Source organism: Micromys minutus (genome assembly GCF_963924665.1).
Source record: "Micromys minutus genome assembly, chromosome: 9".
In the NCBI taxonomy this organism is placed as follows: Eukaryota; Metazoa; Chordata; class Mammalia; order Rodentia; family Muridae; genus Micromys; species Micromys minutus.
This window is the reverse complement of record NC_137978.1, coordinates 32,630,443-32,646,432: the sequence shown is the minus strand read 5'-3', so window position 1 is coordinate 32,646,432 and position 15,990 is coordinate 32,630,443. Positions and strand designations below refer to the sequence as shown.

The 15,990-nt window shown below is 47.1% G+C and overlaps 1 protein-coding gene across 5 annotated transcripts in view; it reads right to left on the bottom strand.

The window, feature by feature from the left end:
- MKNK1 (MAPK interacting serine/threonine kinase 1) overlaps positions 1-13,265 on the bottom strand; it is a 37,402-nt gene extending 24,137 nt beyond the window's left edge. For 4 of the 5 annotated variants that reach the window (XM_080920900.1, XM_080920903.1, XM_080920902.1 and 1 more), the window contains exons 1-2: positions 13,224-13,265; positions 4,511-4,674 (exon numbers count right to left, since the gene is read on the bottom strand). The gene's annotated coding sequence lies outside the window, so the exon portion shown is untranslated. The remainder of the gene's footprint in view (positions 1-4,510; positions 4,675-13,223) is intronic. The other variant, XM_080920901.1, reaches the window with a different exon arrangement.
- Between the last annotated feature and the right edge of the window lie 2,725 nt (positions 13,266-15,990).

Here is a 15,990-nt window from a genome sequence, read left to right as displayed (position 1 = left end):
TGTGAGTGTGTGTATGTATGTGTGAGTGTGTGTGTATGTGTGAATGTGTGTGTAAGTATGTGTGAGTGTGTATGTGTGACTGTGTGTTTGTGTGAGTATGTGTGTATATGTGAGTGTATGTGTATATGTAAGTGTGTGTGTATGTGTGAGTGTGTGTATATGTAAGTGTGTGTGTATGTATGAGTGTTGTGTGTATGTGTGACTGTGTGTTTGTATGTGTGAGTGTGTGTGTATGTGTGAATGTGTGTGTAAGTATGTGTGAGTGTGTATGTGTGAGTGTGTATGTGTGACTGTGTTTGTATGTGTGAGTGTGTGTGTGTGTGTACAAGCACACATACAAGGAGCTCAGTGGCAGAGCTCCCCATGCTCAAGGCCTTGGTTTTGAATTTTAACACTGGGAAAGGAAAAAAAAACTTTTATCAAATATATTTTGCAATTTAGAGGCTGAGTACAGTTTTTCAAATTATGTCTAGATTTTTTTTAAAATAAAAAATTCAACATTTAGCTGGATGTGGAGGCAAAGGCCTTCAATCCCAGCAGCCAGGAGGCAGAGGCAGGTGGATCTCTGTGAGTTCAAGATCAGTCTGGTTTACACATTAGGGGTTAAGGCAGGGCAATACAATGAGACCCTGCTTAAAAGACACCGGAGAGTAACTGAAGACAATATTCAGTGTCAGCCTCCTGCCTGTACCCCTCTGTGCACAAGTGTTCATCTGCACTTACATACCACACACATGTATACACCCACATGAACAGACTGCACTAGAAGTATAGCAGGTGGTACAGAAACCTATCTAAGACTCAGCCTGGTGTCTCCGCTCAGGCAACAACTGGGAGAGCCCAGGAGTCCTGCAGGTGGAGGCACGGCCATAATAATAGGGGGCACTAGACACTGCTCTCCCCAGCAGAGAACGTCAAGGTCTACTTTCCAAAATAACCACCATCCTTGACAGAGCCTGACGGGTCAGCACCGTCCCTCGGGCTGCATCTCGCATACAGTGCTGGGTCACCTGGTTAGCTCAGCTCTGCAAACAGCTCCTCCCTCGCTACTCCACCTCTGCAGCTCTTTGAGGTTCCCAGTCTATCTGAGTACTTCTTTCATCCTCAAGGGCTTTCTAGAAAAGGCAGAGGGGTGGGGAGCAGGCTAACGGGCATAATCATAGACAAAGTCAGCTGCACCCTCAGGTCAGCTGAGGAGAATAGACAATGGGAGGAAACTGAGGGGCTGGGGGTAGCTTAGGAAGAATTCTCATCTACCATGCACAGGGCCCGGGTCCCACCTGCATCACCAACCATAACAAAACCATAAACAAGAAAGGAAATGAGGAGCCTGAAGGAAGTCTGACACACACTTAAGGAAGGGGTTGAGTAAGCCATGTGAGACAGGGGAAGAGGGACCATGAGAGACTGGGGTCATCTCGGTGCACACTACCACACTCAGTGCACACTCTCATGAGGTTCACTTGTGCCAGGCAATGTCCGAGCCCTTTACAGTATCGTACTCTACGGACTCATGGATGCAATCTTCACAACTCCGACGTAAGCATTATTATTGTCCATATTTTACAGAAGAAACTGACACAAACGGGTAAAGGTGATACGCCCACCGTAACCTAGCAACCGAGTGGCACTGCTAGAACTGAAGCCTGGAGTCTGACTCAAGAATGTAAGCTTCCTTACCTGCGTGACACTGTTCCTGAACACTAATGCCCCCCGGTTTCCTCCCATTGTCCCAAGGCAAAGGTGGCAGCTGGTGACAGCCAGGCACCAACGCTACTGTTCATAAATCTTGGTACAGGGCTTCTTCACTGATGCACTGTGCCGGCTGGTTTTATGTTAACTTGACACAAACTAGAGTCATCTGAATGAAAGGAGGGAACCTCAGTTGAGAAAATGCCTCCGTAAGATTTGGCTGTAGGGCATTTTCTTGATTAGTGTTTAATGGGGGAGGGATCAGCCCATTTTGAGTGGAACCATCCCTGGGCTAGTGGTCCTGGGTTCTATAAAAAAGCATGTGAACCAGCTATGGAGAGCAAGCTAGTAAGCAGCACTCTTCTATAGCTTCTGCATCGACTCCTGCCTCGAGGTCCCTGCCTAGTTTGAGTGTCTCTCCAACTTGCTGTTGATCACGATGTTTTAATCACAGCAGCCGAGACTCAACTCACTGTTTACACAGATGTTCGTGCGTGTGCTCCAAAGTCCAAAGGGTTGGGCGGCTTTCTTCCCCTTTACATAACCACAGAGGCCTAAGAGTCACATCCTCACTGTGACGTGATCTCTTCTTGCTCTGAGATACCTTAGTATTTTGTGTTCTGTCATTTTTCCAGAAGCTGAACGACATGCAGTCCAGTGTCTAAGCACATTATTCATGCCAGTCAGGAATGAAGTGTAAGGTGACAATCTTCTCCCGCCTGTCCTGGGAGTTGGCAGACGTGGTTTCTGCTAACATCACCAGGTGTAAGGAAAAGGCATGTTTGAGCAGAAGCTGGTCAAATTTAACAGACAATAAACGTCAGGAGCCTTGAATGAAGTGAGCTCCATCAGAGGACTGTCTGTTAGATTCCACAGAGCTGAAGGGTATTTGGTTCCTCCAGACTGTCATGTGTAGAAGGGCTGGGCCATGTGGTTCAAACCAGCTGCTGTGACGTTGGCATGGTGACACTGTGCAGGCCTTAAAGGCTGTGATACTCAGATACCTGAGGCAGACCTCAGACCCATCTCTCTCTGCTCCATTCCCAGGATTGTGATTCTGGTGGAAGGAGTAACATCAGAAGGATAGAGAAGCAGGGACAGGAAGTGTGTGTTTACAGAATACTAAATGAAGCCGTAGTGAAGGGCGGGGCTTGGGTAGGGAGCACAGTATAAAGGCTGAGAAAAGCAGGCTAAGCTAGCCATCTGAGCTCATTAATACAGTTCACAAGGCCTTCCAACACTGGCCCCTGTCTTCTTTCCACCCTTAATAACCAGCAATCATTCTTCTGTGGAAGAATGACAACAGCTGCCTTTTTACTCGTCTTACAATCCGAACAATCCTATCAGCGATGTTCCTTGGTACATCATCACTGTGTTTCTGCGAGTGCGTCTTCCATACGCCATACAGAATATTAGAAGCCGGTCCTCAGGTGAGAGTCAGTAAAATTAACACCTCTGCTGAGTCAAGGGCATTCTTAGTGAACGTGGCTGATATGAGGAACGGCGTGGGAGGGACGACAGCACCGTGCACTGCCTTAACCTCTTACTGTTGCTGCCCAGCAACAAATAAAACCAGTACTTTGAAAACCTTTGGCCTTGCAGATCCCCTGGGAGTGTTTCTGTGTGGCACGTCTTCTAATATTCTGAACCTCTGTGCTGGGCAGTGCAGAGGGAGCCAGGAGCACTGTGGCCTTGAGTCAGCTGTGATATGCAGTGCAAATGTCCTCCCCCCTCAGAGACAGGTTAGACAGGCTGCTGCAGCAGGCCAGAGAGAAGGAAGGTTTACACAGGGGCAGGGGTGACAGGGACAGGAAGGAAGCGCATGTTAGAGAACGAGGGAGGAAACCACAGAGGCTGAAATTGTCCTTCTAAACAACTGGAGACAGAGGAGGTCACAGTTTATGACCTTGAAAGAGGGGACAGTATCTGCTTCACTAACGCAGGGTCAGCCACAGAGTGGGGCTTCAATGTAGGTGTATGAAGATAGGCGTGTTAGCCAAAGGCAGATGAAAGAACAGCAGTGCCAACAGGGGTGGGAGCTCAGGAGGTGGGGAGTAGGGAAGATGGCAGTGCCAGCAGGAGGCTTCAGGTGACACCCAACAGCAGGTATTGTGAAAAAGCACAGGTCAGGCTAAAACAACCTTACTCAACCCTCATGTGCCCCAAATCGATCACTGAGGCTTGACTGATAACCTGCCTGGCATATGAGGCCTTCAGCTAGAGCAAAAGACAGAACATGCCACAACCCCAGTATATGAGCCGTGTCTGGGATATAAATACACAGTCAGAGTTTCCAACATTTCCTTGGGAAGAATGAGACTCAGCCCGCACAAGAATTTTACTTGGATACTTCTGCTGAACTTGGTTTCATCTTGTTACAATGTGGCAGCCTTATTTTAATTGTTTTACTTACTGTTCTATTTCCTTTCTGTCCCTCTGCCATCTTGTTCTAGAAGAGGTGTGATCCTGTTTACTATCACAGGAAGTTACTGGGACCTGAGAAGGCTAAGCCATCAATTGCTTAGATAACTTTGAACTCACGCCTTTCTCTGGAAATATGAAAAACGTTCAACACAAAGTAATGTAAAGAAATAAGTGGGGGTTGGTATGATGGCTCCTGGGATAAAGGAGCCTGTCTCAGAGTCTGATGACGAGTCTGACCCCATGAAGCCTACGTGGCAGAAGCAGACAACCGACACTTGAAATTTGTCCTGTGACTGCCACATACAACACGGCGCTCCCATCCCCAACTAACACAAAATGAATAAAGATGAGGCTTTAAAGAAAAGGGAGGGGTGAACTGTACATCCAATCTTACCCACAAGGTTCTTCAACTCAGCAGTGACACTCGTGAACTTGAAATCTCAGAGGAATCCCAAGATTGGTGTCTTCCAGCCACAGGGAGTTATCTGCTGGCCTTTGTCCAGCCAGTGTCCTTCAGTCTGCCACCTGCTTCTGCCTCATCTCTTCCAGCATGGGAATCTTCAAGAAGTGGAAGGAGAGAGTGTGAAACCACTGGCTTCTCCAAGAGCACCAAAGGAGACGCTGATCCACCCAAGTGCCCCAGCTCTGCGAGTGACAGTTGGAAGCAGGTGTACTCATAAGAGTCACAGATGTCCCGGGCTTAAAAAGCTGACCTATGGGTATCTGAAAATCTTGATGCTAAGCACTAGAAGATTTATCAAGAGTCTGAATAAAAAAAAAAAAAATTCAGATTCGCTCCCATTGTGGATTCTAGGCGGTAAAAGATATATCTTGAAGACAGAGATGGAACCTCCTCTTGGCTCTGTGAGTTTCACACAGAGGTTTGAAGCTGATGCTTCCCAGCTGCTTGCTTGGGAGGGGTGCTTAAGAGCTTCTCTTGGTGGCCAGGCCCAAGTCTCAGTCTCATAGGCAAGGGGTAATGGTGCCAGCAAGACGAAGCAGACGGAGTGGCAGGTGGGAAGAATGAAGTCAGTTTTGTGCTAAAAACAATCATTGCTGAGGGAGCAGCGTGAGTGAAGGGGAAAACATTTCAAATGTAAATACAGAGAGTATCTAATAAAAAAATAAAAAACAAACAAACAAAAACCACCATCACTGCTGATTTCCAATGTGCTGACTTCATTTTCTGTAGGCACGGTGCTGTTTTTACCCTCCTGGCTTTAGTTATCATGTGTCAAAGTTGCTCAACTTTTGCTCTGTGAAACACACTTGCACTTCCTCTTTTCTCTAGGGAAAAGCTCTGAAAATGTGCTTAAGTGTGAATTTTGAGCTTCTGTGCCAAAGTCTCTTAAGTTTCTAACTGGAAACTGGACGCATTTCAACATTACCTCAAGTCAGTTTCGAAGCTGGACTTGTCCCCAGCCCCTCCGTGGCTCCCTTCCTCCTGGTTTCTCCTCTTCTCTATGCCATCATCTAGTCAGAACCATTAAGTCATTTCTTCCCCCTCTATGTAAGTTCCAAATGCTCACGTTACTAGGCCTTTCCCTCAGCCTTGTCTATACCGCCTTACAAAGAGATTCCCAGACTGGAGGGATGGCTCAGTAGTTAAGAACACTTGTTGATCTTGTGGAGGATGAGTTCAAGTCCCAGTACCCATAGGATAGCTGACAACCCTCTGTAACTCTCATTTATCTTTCAAGGCCCGCCCATAGCAAATTCCCGAGAGGATACCACCAACTCTAGAAGTAGTCTGGACTCTTCCTACTTACCCCAGCATCTCACCTAGCCCATCATTCCATCACAACCCACAACCCGCAGCGTGAGTTTCCCACCAGCCTGGAAACTCTTTAAAGACAGGATGTAGATATTTTCATTTAGATATTTTAGCATTTAATACAGCATCTGGCATAAAAAGGCTCCAGCGAGCCTGAATGAATCACTCCATTCACAAAGTACCCTGGTAATTGCTTGTTAGAGACTTCAGCACATTGGACAGCCCTATTGTGCTTTTTACTCCCAAAGGACTCTGCCAGGCTCAGCCAAGCTATTTCTACAGTCCAGGAAAGTTTGGCTGGTATGTTTTCCTGTTCCCACTACTGCCCTTCCAGGCTCAGCCTTGAACATCTATAAACTTTAACTCGCTGCCTTTAGTGTTCCTAGAGGCTAGCAGTTATTTTTCTGTACAGGGCCAGATAGTGAATACTTCATACTTTGTGTGCTGCGTGGCTGTTGTTTCATAGGCTCCATCTCCAGGGAAAAGTGCAGCCACAGATTTGTATGTAAATGAATGGTGATGACATATTTCAGCCACTCCTTAATCGTGGACACCATAGTTTGAAATCACATACTTTCTGGAACTCAACGAAATGTTCATCTACTTTTGATTCTCCACCTCCAAACACTTAAAACTACAAGAAAGTACTCTTAGCCTGCTAAAAAACAAAATTTGCCGACAACTAGTTTACTGTAAACAAACAAACAGCAAAACAAGAGCAAGATCAGAATTCCACAATCTCTCCCCAGCCACTTGGAGGATGTAGAAAGCATATGGGCTTTCGAACACTAGATTCTAGGTTCAGCTTTGGTCCCTGGCATCCACGAGCAGAATGGAGCAAACTCCTAACCCCCCTCCACTGACAGAATGTACAAAACAGGAACAATGACATGTGCTGTGTGACAGTGGACTGTACATGTCAAACTAAGACACCAGCGCCTGGAATTTAAGAGGCACTCCATAAACTCCCATTACTAAACCTTGTGAGACAGCTTCTCCATGTCAAATGTAGCTCTGGAAAACAACCTAGGCAACAACAGCGGAGAGAGCATGGTGTCTGCAAAGGATGAAAGCAGAGAGGGGGTTGGCTGTTTTACAACCAGGGTCTAAGAGCCCAGGTAGCCTGACAGTTCCGCTGCCACTCCTAATTCCTTTGGGCCATTTTCCCTCTTTACCAAGAACTTTGTGACTCACAGAACACAAGGGGTCTATCACTTGACTTTCAAGACAGAGAACATCTCGGGGACACAGAAAAGGTTAAAGTTTATGGCACTTCCAGCCTTGATCCCAAAAGCCAGACCTGAGCCTGTAATGTCTTTGTTAGATGTCTAATAGGTGCCATCGCCTCTGCTGGGGTGACTCAGGCTTCCCTTTAGTGCCCAGACCTGCCTTCCCACAGTACGTTTCCCTTCCCTTCCCTTCTCATCCTCTTCCCTTCCTGTCCCTTCCCTTCCCTTCCCTTCTCTTCCTCTTCCCTTCCCTTCTTTTCCCTTCCCTTCCCTTCCTTTCCTTCCATCCCTTCCCTTCCCCTCCCCTCTCTTCCCTTCCCTTCCCTTCTCTTCCTCTTCCCTTCCTGTCCCTTCCTTTCCCTTCCCTTCTCTTCCTCTTCCCTTCCCTTTTTTTCCCTTCCCTTTCCTTCCTTTCCTTCCATCCCTTCCCTTCCCCTCCCCTCTCTTCCCTTCCCCTCCCCTCTCTTCCCTTCCCCTCCCCTCTCTTCCCTTCCCCTCCCCTCTCTTCCCTTCCCTTCCCTTCCCTTCTCTTCCCTGCCCTTCCTTCCCCTCCCCTCCCCGTCCCTTCCCTTCCAGAGTCTTCACCTGTAGTCCAGCCAAAGGGGACAAAGGCTTCATCTACCCGACTGCCCTAATTTCCAGCTTCCCACATGTGTGCGTAACTTACCCAGATTACCCATGATGCTTCATCACAGTCTCCCCTTAGGCTGAGCCAGGATAGAGTGGACTAACCTGAGTCAGCTCTGGGTCCCTCCACCTAGCACAGAGCTACCACATCTGGCCAATGAAAACTTCTGAAACATTCTTCCCTTAAACTTTTTTTAGCTGGACTCTGATTAGCAGACTGAGCAGAGTCTGGGTCACCACTGGGAAGAGGGAAAAACCTCAGAGTGAGAAAAGCTGCATAACCAATGGGATCCGAGAGATGGAAAATAGGTTTTGGGGATGAGGTGAAAGCAGCCAGGCGGTGTAGCCTGGAGAAGCGAAGATGAGGCCTAACTGGATTCTGGCTCTAAGTACAGAAAAGGTTCTCATGAGAAAATCTTGATCTCGTTCCCGCTTTATAATCAAAGGGAACTTTTCCATATTCATGGACAAGAGAACAATAAAAGAACTCGCTTGTGTTAAGGCCAGGAGGCTTTAGGCTTGGAGGAGGTAAATGAGACACTTTCACGAGACACCGTACCATTGCTCTTTTTGGCAAGTGAACTGGAGGGGCCTTGCTTGCACCTTTTGCTGAAGGCTGTGGAAAAGGAAAACGCCTGCTCTGGTCCTGTTTACCGTGGAGACAGGTGTGGAAAACCCCAGTCAGGTGAGATTTTCTGTCAAGCCACTGGTGTTCAACTGACTATTTCCCACCAAGTACTTCTGTGGTGTCATGCTTTGGAATCCTATGATGGAATCACCAGGCCTTTCTAAGCTTCTTGATGGGACAACAAAAAGAAAGAACAGCAATGTCAGTGTAAGATCAGGAAGAGAATGGCCCGTGTGTGTGTGTAACATGTACATATTATACATCTATGTATATATTATATGTAATTATATATGGACATATTATATACATGTATGTGTACATTCACACATACTTCCTATGGAGTCAGTACTAAACAGGCTATTAATGTAATTACTAATATTGTTACTGATACAGCTTTTGTTCTCTAAGCATCTACTACCTGCAGGCCACTGAACTGCTTACTGTCATTTTAGTTCTCGTAGCAGTCCTATGAGCTAGGGAATATCTGTAGCTCATTAAATAACTTTGTCCAAGTCACAGAGCCAGCCAGTGACAGGGGTAGCGCTTAAACCCAGACAGTCCAACTTTTAAGTCTGTACATTTACTTATTGCTTCCAAACAGGAGGGAGAGTCTGGAGTTTAAACCCTTCTTTCTGAGTCCAGGTCTATTCTCTCTGCTTTATCTTTAGGCAGGGAGAGTAAAGCAATGCACGGCACTGGCAAGACAGGAGAGTTCGCAAGTGGGCCCTCTATCCTGGGAAGGAGGCCGAGAAACAGTGGGGGATGTGTAACGCCTGGACTGAAGGCCAGACTCCTGGCTCCCGCTCTGTCCACCCAGGATTCCTGGGGAATCTGCTAATGAACTAATAATGAACCACTACAATGAGGTCGACTGTTATCACAAGACCTGTCACCGAAATCCAAGGGTGCCCACAGCCTCTGTAACCTCTAAGACTGTAGGAGCGGAAGTCAGAGATGCGCTGACAGACAGCATGGTGACCGCAGTTCACACAACCTGCACACGCAGACTTAGACCTGCTTCACAGCTGAAGCCTCCTCATTCATGTCCCTTCTCTGGAACCTTTGTTCCAGCCAGTCTCTGTCCACAGCCTCGGTCAGAGTCCTGCGGCGTAATGGGAAGAACGTGAGTCTCGGGATGAAAGTCTCCTGTATGAACGGAGCTGTCGCCACCAGCTACCCAGCCTTAGCAAAGCTACTGGAGTCTTTCCGAGGTCTGGTTTCCTAGTCTTTAGTTTGGGGATAAATAGCCCTCTATTACAGAGGTTGTGAGGATTAAGTAAATTGCAGTGTGTAAACTGTGTGGCTCACTGTAGGCCACAAAACAGACACATGACGAATGTTAACGTTCTTCTCTCTTCACGGTCCACATCTCTTTCCCAGTGTGCCCGTGCTCCCTTCCATGCTATTTCTGCCTCCAGACACGCACAGCTCCAGCTGCCCTTGCTCCCAGGAAAACACTCCCTCCACGCTCCAGTCTAATGTCTCCACCTTCAGGAATCTGGTCATGCAGGGATTGATTTCTCCTCCTCCTCCCTAACTCCCACTTGGTTTCATTTACCCAAGTCAATATGACTTCAGTTATTTATGTACTGCTACATCTTCCTAACTATACACGAGGGAGAAGGCCTCGAGGAGACAATTACTTATAGGAGAGCAAAAAACATGTTATCATTGGTGCATACTTCTCAACATGAGAGGCTATTTCACAGCAAGAGTTTCATATGTGGCTGAAAGGAATCTTCATCTTTCAGTAGGAGTCTTTACTGAAAGCTCTAGTACTGAGTTTCTCTTATAGCTGTGCATTTTACTGGCTGACAAGAGGCAGACATTGTATTCCCAGGGATCATAGTCAGAGCCTAGTAAGCGCTAGGCCAGGGGTCTACCACTGAGCTACAGCACCAGCCCAACCATTTGTACATATTCATATTCCTAAGCTAAGACCTGCTAGTACTCATGTGAACTTGCGTCATTCCTTTGTCCATCCTTCTGGTACATCTTGGACTCCTCTTGAATATCTCTTCAGCATGGGGATGGCTTTTGCTCCCAGAGGAAGAGGGCTCCCGGGACAAGCTCTTCAGAGAATTGTTTCACCTCACTGGGTAGGTGACAGCCATGACAACTAGACTAGAAGTCCAGGGCTGAAAGACCAGAAAGCAGTGGAAATGGTTCCTATCTACCTTGAATTCCAAGCCCTTAACAGTTTAAGGCACTTACAAACTATAGTCCAGTCCACAGTAAGTGTTTGATAAATGTTAACTTTATCAGCCATGCAGAGCTACTTGAGAGCCCTCATTGGCAGGGTACTCACTTGTGCTTAGCAACTGATAAAATGTGTTTATTTTTTATTTCATAGAGAACCAGAAGGATGGCTCAGTAGTTAAGGGCATTGTGCTACTCTTGCAAAGGACCTGAGTTCAGTTCCCAACATTCATGTTGAATGGTTCAAGATGACCTGAAATTCCAGCCTCAGAGAATCCAAAACCCTCTTATGGTCTTCCTCATGTGCACAATGCACCATTAAAAATTACAAACAAGGTCAGATGTGGTGGTGGCACACACCTTTAGTCCCAGCATGTGGGAGGCAGAGGTAGGTGGGTCTCTCCGAGTGTAAGGCCAGCTTGTGCACAAACTGAATTCCAGACCAGTCAGAGAGACATGGTTAAACGATGTCTCAAATTAATTAATTAATTCACTAGAGTAGAATTGGAAAAAACAAGGGCCTGGACATGTCACTTCCAGAACTCTCTCTATCCTTAACTGAGTCCTGGTGAATTCTTGCTTGAGTCTTTCCCCACCCATAAGATAAAGGTAGTATAACTAGATGGTATATACACACACACACACACACACAAATGATCAACAAAGAACTTTCTATTCCATATGCTGAGGCTGTTGGCAAGGAAAAATGTGAATCTGTAGCTGCTGGTCCCACATGGAAGGGACTATTTTTTATCAAGGCCAAGGGCAGAACAATTGATTAGTCAGCCACCTGTGAGCTTTCCTGTACCTGAACCCTGTCGTAGACTATACAGGTCCCCGAACAATGCACAACTTCTCTCGTAACAATAGCAAGGCCAGGGCCTGAAATCAATAACAGCAACGGAGACTCTTGGTTCATGAAGAATTCCTGCACTTTGTGCCTCTGATGCCCAGAAGTAGGATAACATTCATCTAAACCAGGGCCGTCCTTAGCCATGAAGGAAAACATGAGGTCTCCTTCTAATCTTGACCGCTTGTAAAACAAAGACCAAAGCGAGTAAAAATAAAAATGTCACTGACTCATTCGACCACAAGCATTACAGAGAACCTACTATGTGCCAGTCTTATACCATGAAGAAGCGGAGGTATGACATAGACCTGGCTCCTTGCCACCAACTGGAGTCAGGGTAAATATGTGTGATGTACCCCAAGACAGACTCTGCTAAGAAGTCTATTGGATTCAGTCTCTGCTACAGGTGAATAGAATGGGAGCATCCAATCCAGCAGGAGGATGAGAAGCTTCACCAAAGAGGTCCTAAGATGTGGTGTGAGCACCCACGAAGAGGCTGCAGAAGGCGCCATATTATTGGATTAGTACAGACCACATAACAGGAGACCATGCTCTTCCTAGCTAAGCATGTGCTGCATTTTGCCAGCTTGTTCTCAGAACTTCTCTCCCCATGGTTGAGCTGACTCACAGTGCCAGGCCCTCTGACTGCCAAATCTGCACTAGAGCAATGACATTCCTACACAAGCCAAAGACCCTGGGTTATAAAAAGAGGAACACTGAGGTGGGAACAGATGCTTGGAAGGGGCTCCAAACTTCCTAGCTAGATCACCTCTATACACAATCCTGACCCTGTGTCTAGTCCTCACAGCATTTCCAGCTCAGGCCCCTTTAGAAGGCTTGAAGCTAAGGACAGTGGGCTGAAGCTCTCTCATGGCTGTGGATCCAGGGAAACACTAGACATCAACTACTCAGCTGGTTCTTGGCACATGGCCTGTGGTCAACAAGTTTTAGCTCCCTCCTCATACTGCAAGGTCAATTCCACGTGTAAATCCCAGAGGCACCAAGGCTCAGGTTACATCAGCTTCCCCCCAGGACCTCCCTGAAATATGCCAGACCAAAATGCTCTTTCCTGGAAATCACAACAGTATGTATCAGTACCTTTGCATGTGGGCAATTTACATATAATCACACTTAACCCTCACAGTGACATTATTATATCCATTTTTAAAAGCTCTGAGAAAAATGAGTTGGTCTAGGATGCGTCCTAGGAGAGGGGAAAGCGTGGCTGACCCCATAGTCAAGCACTACCACGCTCTTTCCTAGCCTCTGATGGTCCGCAGTCCTACTGCTTTAGGAAAGAGACTGTATCCTACCCACACTCCTATCTCTCTGTTGAAAATATGTGGCAGAAGCATTTAAACACTGCATTGCAAAATAAATGGAAACAGTCAATTTAAACACAACGAAGTACACATATTTTATAACGTGCTCATGCCCGTGGACTGTCTGAGCCTGGAGCCCTGCCAGTCTGGAGCTTATCCTTGTTTGGTCTGAGGCTCAAACCCCATATAGGCTGAGCTCTGACAGCCCGTACCCACCGAGTCCGGACCTGTCACAACCCAAGCCGGTCCATAGGGACAGGCTGAGAGCCCGAAATAGGATTTTATACGCTACAGTCAGGGCTGGAAAGCAGCTCTGAGGACAGTTCTAAAAGGATGTTCCTTTCAGCTGCTCCTCCTTAGAAGAATCGGGTCGTGACCTCGAGATGCTCCGAAAGCCCTGATTGCCCCTCCCGGGCGACTGCACCGCCGCACTCCAGCCCCCAGCCCCGTTTCCGACTCCTCGCTGGCTCACTTTTACCTTAGTTGACCACCGGGAACGGCCACGCGCACCCCCACCTGCAGGTCTCAGTCGAGAACGCGGAAGAGGCGGAGCTAAACTCAGGAGGGAGGGCCCGGGCAAAGGGGGCGTGAGGGGGAGGGGTCACGCCTGCGCCCCGAGGGCCACACGTGGCTAGAGTACACTGCGCAGGCGTGGCGTATCAGCTCGCCCTCAGGTTGTTGCCGGTTTCTTTTCCTAGGCGGAAAGTGGAAGACACTGCAGGTGCAAATGGTTACTTCTGCAAGCCAGAACGGAGCTTTTCAAACCCGAGGGCACCTCTGTTAAATAAAGTTTATTTTTGAGACAAGGCCTTCCTGTGTACTCCGGCCTGACCTCAAACTCGTTTTTCTCCTAACTCAGTCTCCAGAGCTCTCTGATTACAGACGCACACCACCGAGCTTGACTATACAATTTCTATAAAGGTCTGTGTTTATAGAAGTTCCTGAGGGTTTGACTAAAACATTACTTCCGGTAATTAAAATGTTTTTAATTGTTGTTTTTTTCTAAACAATCTCACTATGAAGCTCTGGCTGGCCTGGAAATCATTATGTAGACCTGGCTGGCCTCAAACTTAAGAGATCTACCTGCCTTTGCCTTCTGGGTGCTAGTATTAAAGGCATGCACCAATACGCCAGCTAAAACAAATGTTTAAAGATCTATTTTTTTTTCTGCTGTGTGTGTGGGAAGGTGTGTGTGTACTAATTAGAATAATACCTCAACCAGCTTCCCTGCTTCCCTTTCACAGGCTGCAGGTGCCTGAGACGGAAAGACCGGGTGCTTGGCTGCAGTTCAGGTTCTGACGCAGTTTTCCTTTGTGTGGTGAAGTAAACTTCCCTATCCCATTCAGTATTGTTAGGGTCTGGTGAGTAAGGGGCTTAAAGAGCGTCTCCATTTCCCATCACCCATCTCGAAAATATTAATTCCCTCTTCTGGCCTGTGTGTTCAACTATATGAGGGAAGGAAGTGGAAGCATTCAAAACTTTGCTAGATTTCCAATCTAGATAAAGATTTTTCCAAACTTTTATATTTAGTTCCTTTCTGAATTTGAGTCGTCTTCAAAGGCTGAATATTGCAGTTTCTTTCAACTTATAATCTTCCGTGCCCACCAAACTTCATGTATTCACAGCCCCTCTAGCCTATTCCCTAACTCTAAATAGCCAATCAGTCTGGAGTCACTCAGGCATATATTGGGACCCAGATTCTCAAAGTTACTACTTCCTTCTCCATGGCAACCATGGTGGTTAATTAACATTGGATAAAGGCTCTAGCATGCTCCTAGGAAGGAGGGCAAACCATGTAGAACTCAGACCTTCCTCTGGCCTATTCCACCGCATTCCATCATCCCATTGCTGACAGCAGCGAACATAAAAGGGGCCACAGGGCTCATGAAAGCTGCAGGTCATCCGGCATCATTACTCAGTGTGGGATGTTCTGTCCCAGGGTGGAGAGGGTAGCTTGTTCCCTCTTCCCTGTCTCCTAAAGTGATGCAGAGCCTGAGCCAACAAGACAACACACCCTGGCTTCCCAGGTAAGCTGCTTTTGTTAGGTTTTGCCTGTTTGGGTGAGAGTCTTATTTCGAATTACTGGGGTCGAAGCTCGTCCTCTTTGTCCTTTAAGCATCCTTCTCAGCCTCTCAAAGTGTGTGTGTGTGTGTGTGTGTGTGTGTGTGTGTGTGTGTGTGTGTGTGTGTACACGCTCCAGCACTCGTGCATATGTCCTTCCTAGCACATTTCCAGATATTTCAGGTTTGAGATCAATCTGACTCTTACTTCCACTGTGTACCTGGACTTTCTAACAGTTGGACTGTCCAAAGACTGAAGAGATAACGGTTTGTATGGGTTTGAAGACACCAGTCTTTTAGAACACTGGGCTCTGGGCATTAGAAGGAGCAGCAGAATGGAGAATCTTCCAGATTCCAGAGCAGAGACTAGAGGCTGGGAGGAAGCTGGGCAGCTGGCTAAAGACTGGATTACGTCAAGCACTTGCAGCTGCACCTGAGGCATGGCGCGTATTAACCGAGTTATTATTGTATCTGTTTCCAGGGTGAAGGAGATCAGAGGTCAGGCCTCACTCCCACTTCTATTTTTAAAAGATACTGATGCCAGGTGTGGAGGTGCACACCCTAATCACAGCACTCGGGAGACAGAGAAAGGTGGATCCCTGTGAGTTTGAGGCCACAGGGTGAGTCCCAAGCTGGTCAGCACTTCAAAATGAGACCGTCTCAAAAAAAAAAAAAAAAAAAAAAAAAAAAAAAAAAAAAAAAAATCCTACTGTGTATGTGATGTGTGAGAGTGGGTAGCCATGCAGAACGACGTCTCTCTGCCTTTACATGGGTCTTGAGAATGGAACTTAGGTCGTCAAGCTTACATCGTTGGGCAGCAAGCGCTTGCCAGCCTACCCCTTCTGGCCATAAAATCGGTAGAAAGTGGTTCATAGAGGGAAGGCCTGATACTCAGGCCTCTGCCTCCCAGGTGGAACGCTTGTTGGCTCTTGTGAAGGCATAAGGAGACTTCTGTTGAATCTCCAGAACTAAGCTGCTTTTAACTCCTACTTGAGAGGCTTGTGGTTTGGGGGCAGTGACTTCTAGCTGTCTACTGGGGAATATGATCTGGGTTCTGAGAGGGGCTTCTTGTTCTGTGATTGGGGTTGTGGCTGTATTTCCTACTGTACTTTTAGCCATCGGTTCCTCCAAGCCGTACTGATATGAACCGGGCTTAGTCTACAACTGGGAGCCCTGGGAGTACTT